The sequence below is a fragment of the Cebus imitator genome, unplaced genomic scaffold (assembly GCF_001604975.1).
Source record: "Cebus imitator isolate Cc_AM_T3 unplaced genomic scaffold, Cebus_imitator-1.0 Scaffold277, whole genome shotgun sequence".
NCBI classification, from domain to species: Eukaryota; Metazoa; Chordata; class Mammalia; order Primates; family Cebidae; genus Cebus; species Cebus imitator.
This window is the reverse complement of record NW_016107592.1, coordinates 2,043,871-2,054,545: the sequence shown is the minus strand read 5'-3', so window position 1 is coordinate 2,054,545 and position 10,675 is coordinate 2,043,871. Positions and strand designations below refer to the sequence as shown.

At 56.4% G+C, this 10,675-nt stretch overlaps 1 protein-coding gene across 2 annotated transcripts in view; it reads right to left on the bottom strand.

Annotated features, from left to right (window-relative positions):
• Positions 1-4,547, bottom strand: part of COL8A2 (collagen type VIII alpha 2 chain) — a 30,030-nt gene extending 25,483 nt beyond the window's left edge. Inside the window, exon 1 of one of the 2 annotated variants that reach the window (XM_017501073.2) lies at positions 4,395-4,547. The gene's annotated coding sequence lies outside the window, so the exon portion shown is untranslated. The remainder of the gene's footprint in view (positions 1-4,394) is intronic. The other variant, XM_037728699.1, reaches the window with a different exon arrangement.
• Between the last annotated feature and the right edge of the window lie 6,128 nt (positions 4,548-10,675).

Here is a 10,675-nt window from a genome sequence, read left to right as displayed (position 1 = left end):
AAAAAAAAAAAAAAAAGAAAAGAAAAGAAAAGAAAATACCATCCCAGCCCCAGCCCTCACTGTTCTGGGCTGTCTCTGGGCCTGACCTTCTCATGCCTGCCATTTCCCTTTTCCCCCCTCCATAGAAAACCCCTTGTGCTATGAAAATGCCCCACAAGGCCGGGCATGGTGGCTTACGCCTGTAATCCAAGCACTTTGGAGGCCAAGGCGGGAGGATCACCTGAGGTCAGGAGTTCAAGACCAGCCTGACCAACATGGTGAAACCCTGTCTCTACTAAAAATACAAAAATTAGACGGGCGTGGTGGCTCGCACCTGTAGTCCCAGCCACTGGGGAGGCTGAGGCCGAAGAATCACTTGAACCCAGGAGGCGGAGGTTCCAGTGAGCCAAGATCATGCCACTGCACTCCAGCCTGGGCGACAGAGCAAGACTCCGTCTCAAAAAAAAAGAAATAAATAAAGTTGCTGTCCTAATTCCTTCTTAATGGCCAGGCAAGATGGCTCATGCCTGTAATCCCAGCACTTTGGGAGGCTGAGGCGGGTGGATCACCTGAGGTCAGGAGTGCGAGACCAGCCTGGCCAACATAGTAAAACCCTGTCTCTACTAAAAATACAAAAAAATTAGCCAGTGTGGTGGTGGATGCCTATAATCCCAGCTACTTGGGAGGGTGAGGCAGGAGAATCATTTGAACCTAGGGGTGGAGGTTGCAGTGAACCAAGATTTCGCCACTGTACTCCAGCCTGGGCAACAAAAGCGAGACTCCATCTCAAAAAAAATTTAAAAAAAAAAAGAAATCACAGAACCTCAAGTGACAAGGTTCCCTCTACCCCAGGTCCTTTGAGGGAGGGCAGCCTTTGTGAGGAAGGGGAGCTGGGCCTGGGGTCCTGGCTTCTGTTTCGATTCTGTCACTGGCTGCCATGTGACCTCAGGTGAGTTCCTCTCTGAGTCTCCGTAACCCCATCCATGAGCTGGGCCAGTGATGCCACCTAGCTCTCCCCATGAGACACTAACCCTCTGCCACCCCCACATGTGACTTCTTCCCCTTCAAGAGCCAGGAATCCCAACCCATCCAGGCTGCATGGGGACAGTCAGCCTCCAATTCAAAACTTTCCAAGAATCTGAATGGAAGCAGGGCCAGGTCCTCCCCAGTCCCAACCAGAGAGGCAGAATAAACACTGATCATACGATCTAGGTGCTACCCTTCACACATGTGACTTGGGACCACTCCTCACCTCTCTGCAGGCAAAAAACTCTGGAGACAAGCACATCATTCCCATTTGAGAGATGGGGAAACTGAGGCACAGAGATGGGAAGTCCTAGGTCTGTCTGACTCCTAGTGCCAGCTCCTCTCCACACAGCACATGCTGCCTCACTCAAGATCTGCTGTCCACACCCCACCCACTCTGGAAATGCCCTCAGAACAAAGTGGGCCTGGAATTCTCTTTCTGGGAGCCAGACTTCCATGGCTGGTACCTGGGCACATGTGTGCCCACACATGGCCTCACACACCCACCCAGGCTTCAAGGCTACACTCAGCCGCCAGCTCCCAGTCATCTCAACTTATCAGATCCCAGGGCCAAACCCATGTCTCCCCTGACCTGCCTCCTCTGGGGACAGGCCACAGCCACCCAGTGCAAGGCTCCCGGCCCCACCCGCAACCGGCTTACTTCTTTCCACCTCTTCCTCTCATCCCCATGGCAACTGCCCACTTTATTCTCTGTCACCTTTCTCCTTAAACTCTGCCTAGCCTCCTCCGTGATCTCCCTTGCCTCAAAGATCCCCCTTCATCCTTGTTCCCCAGATCAGCCAGAGTGATTCCCAGATTGTATCATTTGCAGCTGACACCCTTTCTCTGGACAGGGCCCTTATAAATCTGATTTCAAAGTCAGGAGCCCTGGTGGGCATGGTGGCTCACACCTGTAATCCTAGCACTATGGGAGGCTGAGGGGGGCGGATCATGTGAGGTCAGGAGTTCGAGACCAGCCTGGCCAACATGGAGAAACCCTGTCTCTACTAAAAATACACAGTTAGACAGGCATGGTGGCACATCGTAGTCCCAGCTACTAGGAAGGCTGAAGCAGGAGAATCACTTGAACCCAGGAGGCGGAGGTTGGGTGACCTGAGATCGTGCCATTGCACTCCAGCCTGGGCAACAAGAGCGAAACTCCATCTCAAAAAAAAAAAAAAAGAGTCATGAGTCCCTCCCACTCCCCAGTGTGATCCAACAGTGCCCATTACTCCCATTACCCACTGTCCCTGAAAGAACCTGCAGCTTCCCCTCCATACCCCTGCATGAGCTGTGCCCTCAGCTGGGAACACCCTCCCATTCAGCCTTTCTACCCCCACACCTGCCAAAATTATCATCCTTGAAAGCCCTGGCCAGATCACCTCTTAGGTGCCACCTTCTCTGATCTGTACTTCAGCTTGCATGGTACCCCTCCTGGGGTACCCCGTAAGGTATGGTGAGACCACAGCTGCACCCCACAGGAGAGACCCCTGTGTCTCTCTCGTTCCTCTGCCCCGACTCTGTAAGTGCCTCCTGCCACAGATGGGACCAGCTCATCTGAGGCCCTACTTCCTTATAAGAGGTGCCCCATCCCTGCCACTGGGGGTTCTGGAGTGGGCTGGGGGGCCAGCAGGGCCAGGAAGCCGGGGCTGTGTGTCCTTTAGTCCGGCTCAGGCAGGAGCAGAGAAGGTAGTGGAGTACGGGGGCTCAGACTGACAGCCCTGCTTAGTATCTTTCCCCTCCCTCTTGCTAACAGACACATTCACTTCCATATTTTCTTTCCCTTTCCTCTGAGCCAAAGAGCGGAAATTCTCATTTTCACTGCGGTAGACAAAGTGAAACCAGAGAAAGAGATCCTGGTGAGCATGTCTGGATGTGAGCGTGTGTGTGTGTGTGTGTGCTGTCCTGTCTGAGTATGTCTGGCTGGGCCACGTGGGGCCTGCCATGTGTCTGTAGGAGTTTGGGTGTGTGTGCACTCATCTGTCTGTGACTTGTGGTGGTATATGTTTCAGTAGAGGCATGTGTCCGCCTGGTTCTAATGAAAGTTTGGGTCAGTGTGTGACTGTGTGTGGCTCTCATAAGGGTGCAAGGCTGTATGTGGCTGGGTGAGGGTATCTGTGGTTTTCCTCATTATCATCTGGGGTCATTGTATGTCCAAGGGTTTGTAGGTGTTCACCAGTCCAGTGGGAGGCCAGTGAGGGGACCTATGCCCTGACCGAGACCAGCAACCTTGGTGTCGCTCCAGAAATCACCAACTCCTGCCCTGAGGCCCCAACTGCTTGGGGCAGTAAGGATCAGTCGATCTTAGCTCAGTCCCCAGAAAGGGACCCAGGCTGCCTGACCCTCCAGCCATCCAGCTCCACGGCCCCCAGACCTTCCAAATGCCCAGTACAGCTGCTGGGAGGCTGTCCTTGCTAAGAGGACTCTGCTAAGAGGTGTGGATGGGCCTCTGCTGCCAGCCTGAGCAAGAGGTGCTGACAGCAGGCGGGAGGGAGGATTCCCGGTTGCTCGGGCACCCCAAGAAGGTCAGCCACATGTCTGTGTCAGGAACCCAGCATGATTTCACACAGGCACACACACACGAACGCACACGTACAACCAGCAAAGTCACAGAAGCCTGCCCTTCCCCATGGCAATAGCGTTCCTGGGCTCCTCTGGCTGAATTGCTTTTCTCTACCTAGAGGACTCCTGAGGCCAGGGTGGCTCCAGACCCAGGGTAGAGACACTGGGAGGTTGTGCTGGGGCCTCTTGGCCAGGCAGCAGCCCTGACGCCCTGCAAGTCTCCTTCTGGAGCTGGGGGACTGCTGAGTCCCTGACAGGGACATTCCTGGGAACCTGTCTCCAGTTTGGGGCGAAGGGGCTGCCAGGGCACCTAGAAGAGGAAGAACTTGGGGGCTGAGGCAGAAAAACCTTACAACTGGGAGGTCTCCAGCAAATCAGCAATGGCAGAGAGATGACAGCAGGAGTGGGAGCTGGGGGATGCTAAGGCCCCTCACTCCCTCTTCTCTTCCACTACCCTGCGAAGGCGGCTTCGGCTTCGTTATCCCCAAACTTTACAGGTGGGACGGGAGACCGGGAGGTGGTGACGCGCCCAGAGCCACATCGTCGGGGGTTCCACCCTGCACTGTCTGATGCTGAGCCCTCGCTTCTGGGAGAGGAAGGGAGGAGGGGTCTTTACTGGGGTCCTGCCCGGGAGGGAATGGGCGCAGTAAACCGGATGGGCTCCCCCAACCTAGCGCGACCCCCTGGCCCGAGTCCCCCACCTTGTCCCCACCCCGGAGTCCGAGGCGCCGGCCCTGCCGTCCTGCACGGGGCTGGGGAAGCCCAGCCCAGGTCCTGCCCTCGGAGCCCCCCAGCCCGAGCCCCGGTGCCCGCCTCCTCGCCTTTACCTGTGGGCGCGGCCGCCGGGCGCCGCTTCGGGCCCTAGAGGGCGGCCCGGGCGGCGCAGGCTCCGGGCAGGGGCGTCCGCGGCTGGGCGGGCGGCGTCGGGGTCCGAGCCGGCGGGGTTCCGCGTTGCTCTGCCGGCCGCCCCTCGCGCTGCCGGAGTGGGCGGGCGGCGGGAGGGGCGCGGCGGGGCGGGGCCTCCGCCCTCCTCTTTCCACAGCCACGGCCAAGGCCCGCGCCCCGCCCGGCCCCGGACGGCTGCCTCCCTCCCCGACACCCACGCCGAGCCCCCGCCACACACGCGCTCCCGGGCGGCCCTCCCCCGTCCCTCCTGCCCACCTGACCAGCGGCTCGGCCGCTGGGGAGTCCGCGCAGCCCCTGCCCTCGAGGGCCACCTTCCTGGGGGGACAGACGCGGCCGCTGAGAAGGACGGCCGGGCGCAGTCCTGCAGCGAAGGGGCAGCTCGGGCTGGTGGCCCCCCAGGGAAGAGTCCCCAGAAGGCTGCCTGCAGACGTGACCCTGGTAGGCTGAGCCCGGAGGACTCACAGGGGCCAGTCGTGGTCGGCACATTCAGGCCTTAGGGCATTGAGCCGGGGTCACAGAGGCAGGCAGGCTGAGGCTAGCCAGACCTCGTCCCTGGAAAATGGGGAGCCACGGAAAGGCTCTGGAGCCGAGCAGTCACCTGGTCAGATCTGTACTTTGGAAAGCGCCTCCCGAAGCTGTGCGGAGGAGGATAGAGGCAGGTCACCGAGGAGGCTTCGGGAATGTCCCGGCATGGTCCCATGAGGTAGACAGTGAGGGGGAAGGGAAGGGAGGGCCCAGTGTGAGGGGAGTGACGAGGTGAACTAGGCAGGCTTTGGGCGAGGGGCCTGCGAAGAGGCAGTGTCAAGGACAGTGCGCAGGCTTTGGGCTACGCCTGGGGACAGTGAGGACCAAGAGAAGGAGGGTGGACAGATGCAATGAGTTGGATGAGTCTGTGGGACTTCCATGGATCTGGAAAGGAAGCGAGAGTTCTGGGATAGCAAGGAGGAGTCTACGGTTTGCAGATGGCGACTGATGCCACAGAGTGAGCAGTGGGCCCAGGGAGGCGGGCAGGGCACGGTCAGGACATCAACATTCACGGGGCTACAGAGGAAGAGGGGTCAGCAAAGGAGACTGAGAAGGTGGCAGGGGACCGGGAGAGCAGTGTCCCAGCAGGCAAAGGCAGAGTGCTTCTAGAAGGCCAGGAGGGCCCACAGGATGGGCTGTCACAGAAGGACATCCTTTAAGACAGAAATTAAGGTTGGAGGTTGGGGTGGGAGCAGGGGCAGTAGCCAGGCAGCAGGGGAGTAGGGGAGGCAGCAAGTGGAGGGGGAAGTGGAGATGAGGTCAGGAGAGGGCTCTGGGGTGAGGGCGTGTGTGCGCGTGCATGTGTGTATGTGTATGTGTGCCTACCTGGGTGCCTGTGTGTGCATGTAGGTGGGTGTGGGCCTGTGTAGAGGTGCTTGGGTGTGTGAGTGCACATGTGTGCATGGGTATGAGGGGTGTGCATGTGTGTGGGTGTGTGGAGGTATGGGAGTCTGTACTCCTGTGTGTCCCTGTGGGGAGGTATGTGTGTGGGGGGGGTGTGGCTGTGTGTGAGTGTGGGTGTGAGTGTGGGTGGCTGTGTGTGGTGTGTGTCTGGCTGTGTGTTGGTGTGGGTGTGTGTGGCTGTGGCTGTGTGGGTGTGGGTGGAAGTGTGTGTGTGTAGGGGGGAGGTGGGTGTGGGTAGCTCTGTGTGTGTGTGTGTGTGTGTGTGTGTGTGTGTGTGTGTGTGTGTGTTTCTAAATAAGAAAGAGCAGAGCCCTCAGCAGGTTCCGGAAAGGAGCAGGGAGGCCCCCAGGCTGTCTCGGGTCAGGGCCCGCCCCCCTCAACCTTCCTCCTCCTGCTGCCTGCCCTCTGAGGGCCTCCCACTTTTCTGTACCCCTGCCAAGGTACACACCAGCCCCGCCACTCCTCAACGGGGCCTCTCACCCTCACCTACCCTCAGAGCCTGGCCCGCTCCAGCCCACCCATCAGAATTAGGGGCGATTGTCAGGGGTCTTGAGGTCTGGTCTCCTGGCCTGAACTATAGGGGAGCCAGGCTAAGGTACTGCCCAGAGAAGGGAGGGAGCCTGGCTGGCAGGGTGCCTAGGAGGACATGGACTGAGGGGGGATGGCTGAGGCCTGCCCCCAAAGCCAGTGTGGAAACCAGAGCCTGCATGGGGATCTGATGGGGGCTGAGTGTTCAGCGGGGCCAGGCTTGGGAGGGGGTGGGAGCTAGGCAGCAGGGACTAACAGTAGACAACGAAGACCCTGGATTTAGACTGCCTGGGTTCAACTCCAAGTGCCACCACTCACCAGCCACATGCCATTGGGCACACACTTAGCCTCTGGTTTCTCACTTTCCCTATCTGGGAAGCTCTTCTAGGCATATTGTGAGGATGACAGTCAATCCATGCAGCGCACTTCACTCTGAGTGTGAACTGTTCAGCGAGAAGGGAGGGAGGGCTGCATGAAGCAGGGCCTGGTGGCACAAGTGGGCAAGGGAGGGGCACACTGTGTGGGGAAGGGGCTCCCACCAGCTTCGCATCCACACTCAGACACAAAGTCACCCAATCCCCCACTCAAATCCCACGCCTGGGTCTCCTGACTCACTCTTTACACTTTTCCTGGGGCCCTCAGGCCTGATTCTATGTGGTACACACCTGTCCCAACCCCCTCCCTTGCCCCCCAACCCCTGCCCCGCCTGCCCCTGCCCCACCTGCCCCTGCCCAGTGCCCTGCAGGGAGGGAGGACGCCAAGTCTAAGTCTTGTCCTGTGGCCAGATCCTGTGGCCCTGGTGTTCATTGGCCATCAGGCACCTCCCTAACCCCAGCACCAAGGAGGGGCCTCAGCTTCCCATCCCCCAGTAGAGGCTGACAGCTGTGCCATGACCTTGCGGCCGCTTTCTCCTTGTCCACCAGCTGTTTGCTCAAAGTCATGGACTCTTACACCAATGCTCATCTCTTGGCTAGACAAGGCCAAACTCCCAGCCTCCTGCCAGGGCCTTCCACCTGGGCCTGTCTCTGGTGGTGTCTGGATATCAGTGGGTCAGCTCTGCCTACGATCACCTGCTGTGTGGCCTTGGGCAAGTTTCTGCCCCTCTCTGGGCTTCACTTCCCTAAGCCACAACAATCAGAAGCTGACCAGCGAGCCTTCAAGAACTGTTCTAGGCCTGGGCAGGGTATCAAATGGGGTGGATGGTTAAACTGAACCAGACGCAGCATATAACTTGCTTAGCATGGCCATGGCAGAGTCAGCACTGGCACCAGTCTGGTGGTTCAGACAGTGGGCTGAGGAGTCAAGCAGACCCGGGTTTGGATCCCAGTGCTGCCTCTCTGTAGCTGTGGGCAAGTGACCTCATTTCTCTAAAACCTCAAATTCCTCCTTTATGAAAGGGGGATAACAGCCCGTAATGACGGACAGCAGACATGCTCAGGGCTCTTGCCCCATGCCGGCACTATTCTGAGCACTTTATGTGGATTAACTCATTTAATCCTTACAACAGCTCTTTGAAGTTGGTCTCCTTATTGTCCCCACTTGTAGATGGGAAAACCGAGCACAGGGGGCTTAACTCACTCACTCATGGTCACATGGGAAGTGAGTGAGCTGGGATGTGGCTCCAGGCAACATCTTCCATTGTACCATTGTGCTATCGGGTCTCTTAAAGAGATAGTGAGCTCTCTCCCCCAGGAGAAGATACGAGAAGACACCCAACTGCTAACCACGAAGGGGCCTTCGCCAAGAACCTGACCATGCTGGCACCCTGATCTCAGACTTCCAGCCTCCAGAATGATGAGAAATAAATGTTTAAATTATTAAATTATTATTTAATAATAATAAATGTAGCCGGGCACGGTGGCTCACACCTGTAATTCCCGCACTTTGGGAGGCTGAGGCTGGCAGATCTCCTGAGCGGGAGTTTGAGACTAGCATGACCAACATGGAGAAACCCCCTCTCTTACTAAAAATACATGCCTGTGATCCCAGCTACTTGGGAGGCTGAGGCCAGAGAATCACCTGAACCTGGGAGACAGAGATTGTGGTGAGCCAAGATCACACCATTGCACTTCAGCCTGGGCAAAGAGTGAAACTTCATCTCAAAAATAAATAAATAAATAAATAAATAATAATAATAATACATATTAGCACCAGGTGTAGTGGCTTGTCCCTGCAGTCCCAGAACTTTGGGAGGCTGGAGCAGGAAGATCACTGGTGCCCAGGAGTTTGAGACTGTCCTAGGCAACATAGTGAGACCCTGTCTCTAAATAAATTAGCTGGATGTGGTGGCACACATCTGGAATCCCAGCTACTCAGGAGGCTGAGGTGGGAGGATTCCTTGAGTTTGAGGCTACGGTGATCTATGATCATGTCACTGAACTTCAGACGGTAATAAAGTGAGACCCTGTCTCTAACAATAATAATAATAATAATAATAATATGAGTAATTCGGTTGAGTGTGGTGACTCACACCTGTAACCCAGCACTTTGGGAGGCCAAGGTGGGTAGATCATTTGAGGTAAGGAGTTCGAGATCAGCCTGGCCAACATGGTGAAACTCTGTCTCTACTAAAAATACAAAAATTAGTCCGGTGTGGTTGTGGGCGCCTATAATCCCAGCTACACGGGAGGCTGAGGCAGGAGAATCGCCTGAACCTGGGAGGCGAAGATTGCAGTGACCCGTTAGCACCATTGCACTCCAGCCAAGGCAACAGAGCGAGACTCTGTCTCCAAAAATAAAAACAATAATAATAATGTTAGTAACCCTTATTACTATTACCTTATTTTCCTATTCCTTCTAAATTTCTATTGATCTACCAACAAGAAAACCCTCTGGGCCCCAACCACCCCAGGTTGGAGCTCGGGAGGACATGAATGGGACCCTCCTTTGGCCCCCCTTCCGTCTGGCTGGGAGGGATATGTGTGCAGATGTGTGGCTCAGGATGTGGAGATAGTCTGGGGAGGAGGTGTGGTGCTGGTGAATTCCTGTTCCACCAGGGCAGCCCTTCACTCCCCACATCTGCGGGAGGGCTGAACTCCTGCTTCTGAGATTCCTGGGAAGTCCTTCCCTCTGTCTAGCTCTCCTTCCTTCTTTTCAGTTGCCAGCAGCCTCTCCTCCCAGGCAGGGGTGATGGAGACTCCTCCTGCAGCCCCCACCATTCTCCATACTTCCACTCCAGGGGATCTCTTGGCCTCACCCTCAAAAATCCCAGCAATGCAGTGGAAATTAAAGTTACCTTAAATATTCTAATCTTATAACAATTTTGCTTCAATCAACATCTCTAAATGTGACCACATGTGTCTAGACCACCCAGCGGCCTGGTTGGTGTGGGGGGACAGAATGCAGAGGGCTGCTCTCAGACATGGGCCTGGCTCTGGGGGGCTTCCTGGGGGAAGGTCTGCTGGTCTTTGGGTCCTTCCCTCAGCTTTCTCCAGGCCTGCCCACACTGAGCCATCCTTCCCCTCTTCGCCTTCCCCCAGGCAGCCCAGGGAGTCCCTGGCCTTATACTATCTCCCTAACAACTTGGCTGGGGGAGGCCTGGGAAGCATTGAGGCTCCACAGGCAAGCAGAGGTCAGGGTTGGCTTCATGGGAGTCATACAGGGCTCCACACACACGAGGGCCTGACTTAACATTTTCCTGGATTGTCTTGGAATTCGTAATAATTTCTGAAGTAAGGGCTCCATGTTCATTTTGCACTGACCCCCATAAATTATCACCTGGTGGAGGGCTCCCCTGCACTCACACCTCTCTTTCTCTCTGAGGTCTCCCCACCCCACACTCACAGTCAAAACCCAGTCAAGGCTGGGTGCAGTGGCTCACGTCTGTAATCCCAGCACTTTGGGAGGCGAAGGTAAAAGGATCGCTTGAGTCTAGGAGTTTGAGACCAGCCTGGGCAACAAAGTGAGACCCTGTCTCTACAAAAAATTAGTCCCATCTATGGGACAGGAGGATCACTTGAGCCTGGAAGATTGAGGCTGCTGTGAGTTGGGATTGCACCACTGCCCTCCAGCCTGGGCAACAGAGTGAGACTCTGTCTCTAAGAAAATAATAAAATTGGGCCGGGCGCGGTGGCTCAAGCCTGTAATCCCAGCACTTTGGGAGGCCGAGGCGGGTGGATCACGAGGTCAAGAGATCGAGGCCATCCTGGTCAACATGGTGAAACCCCGTCTCTACTAAAACTACAAAAAATTAGCTGGGCATGGTGGCGCGTGCCTGTAATCCCAGCTACTCAGGAGGCTGAGGCAG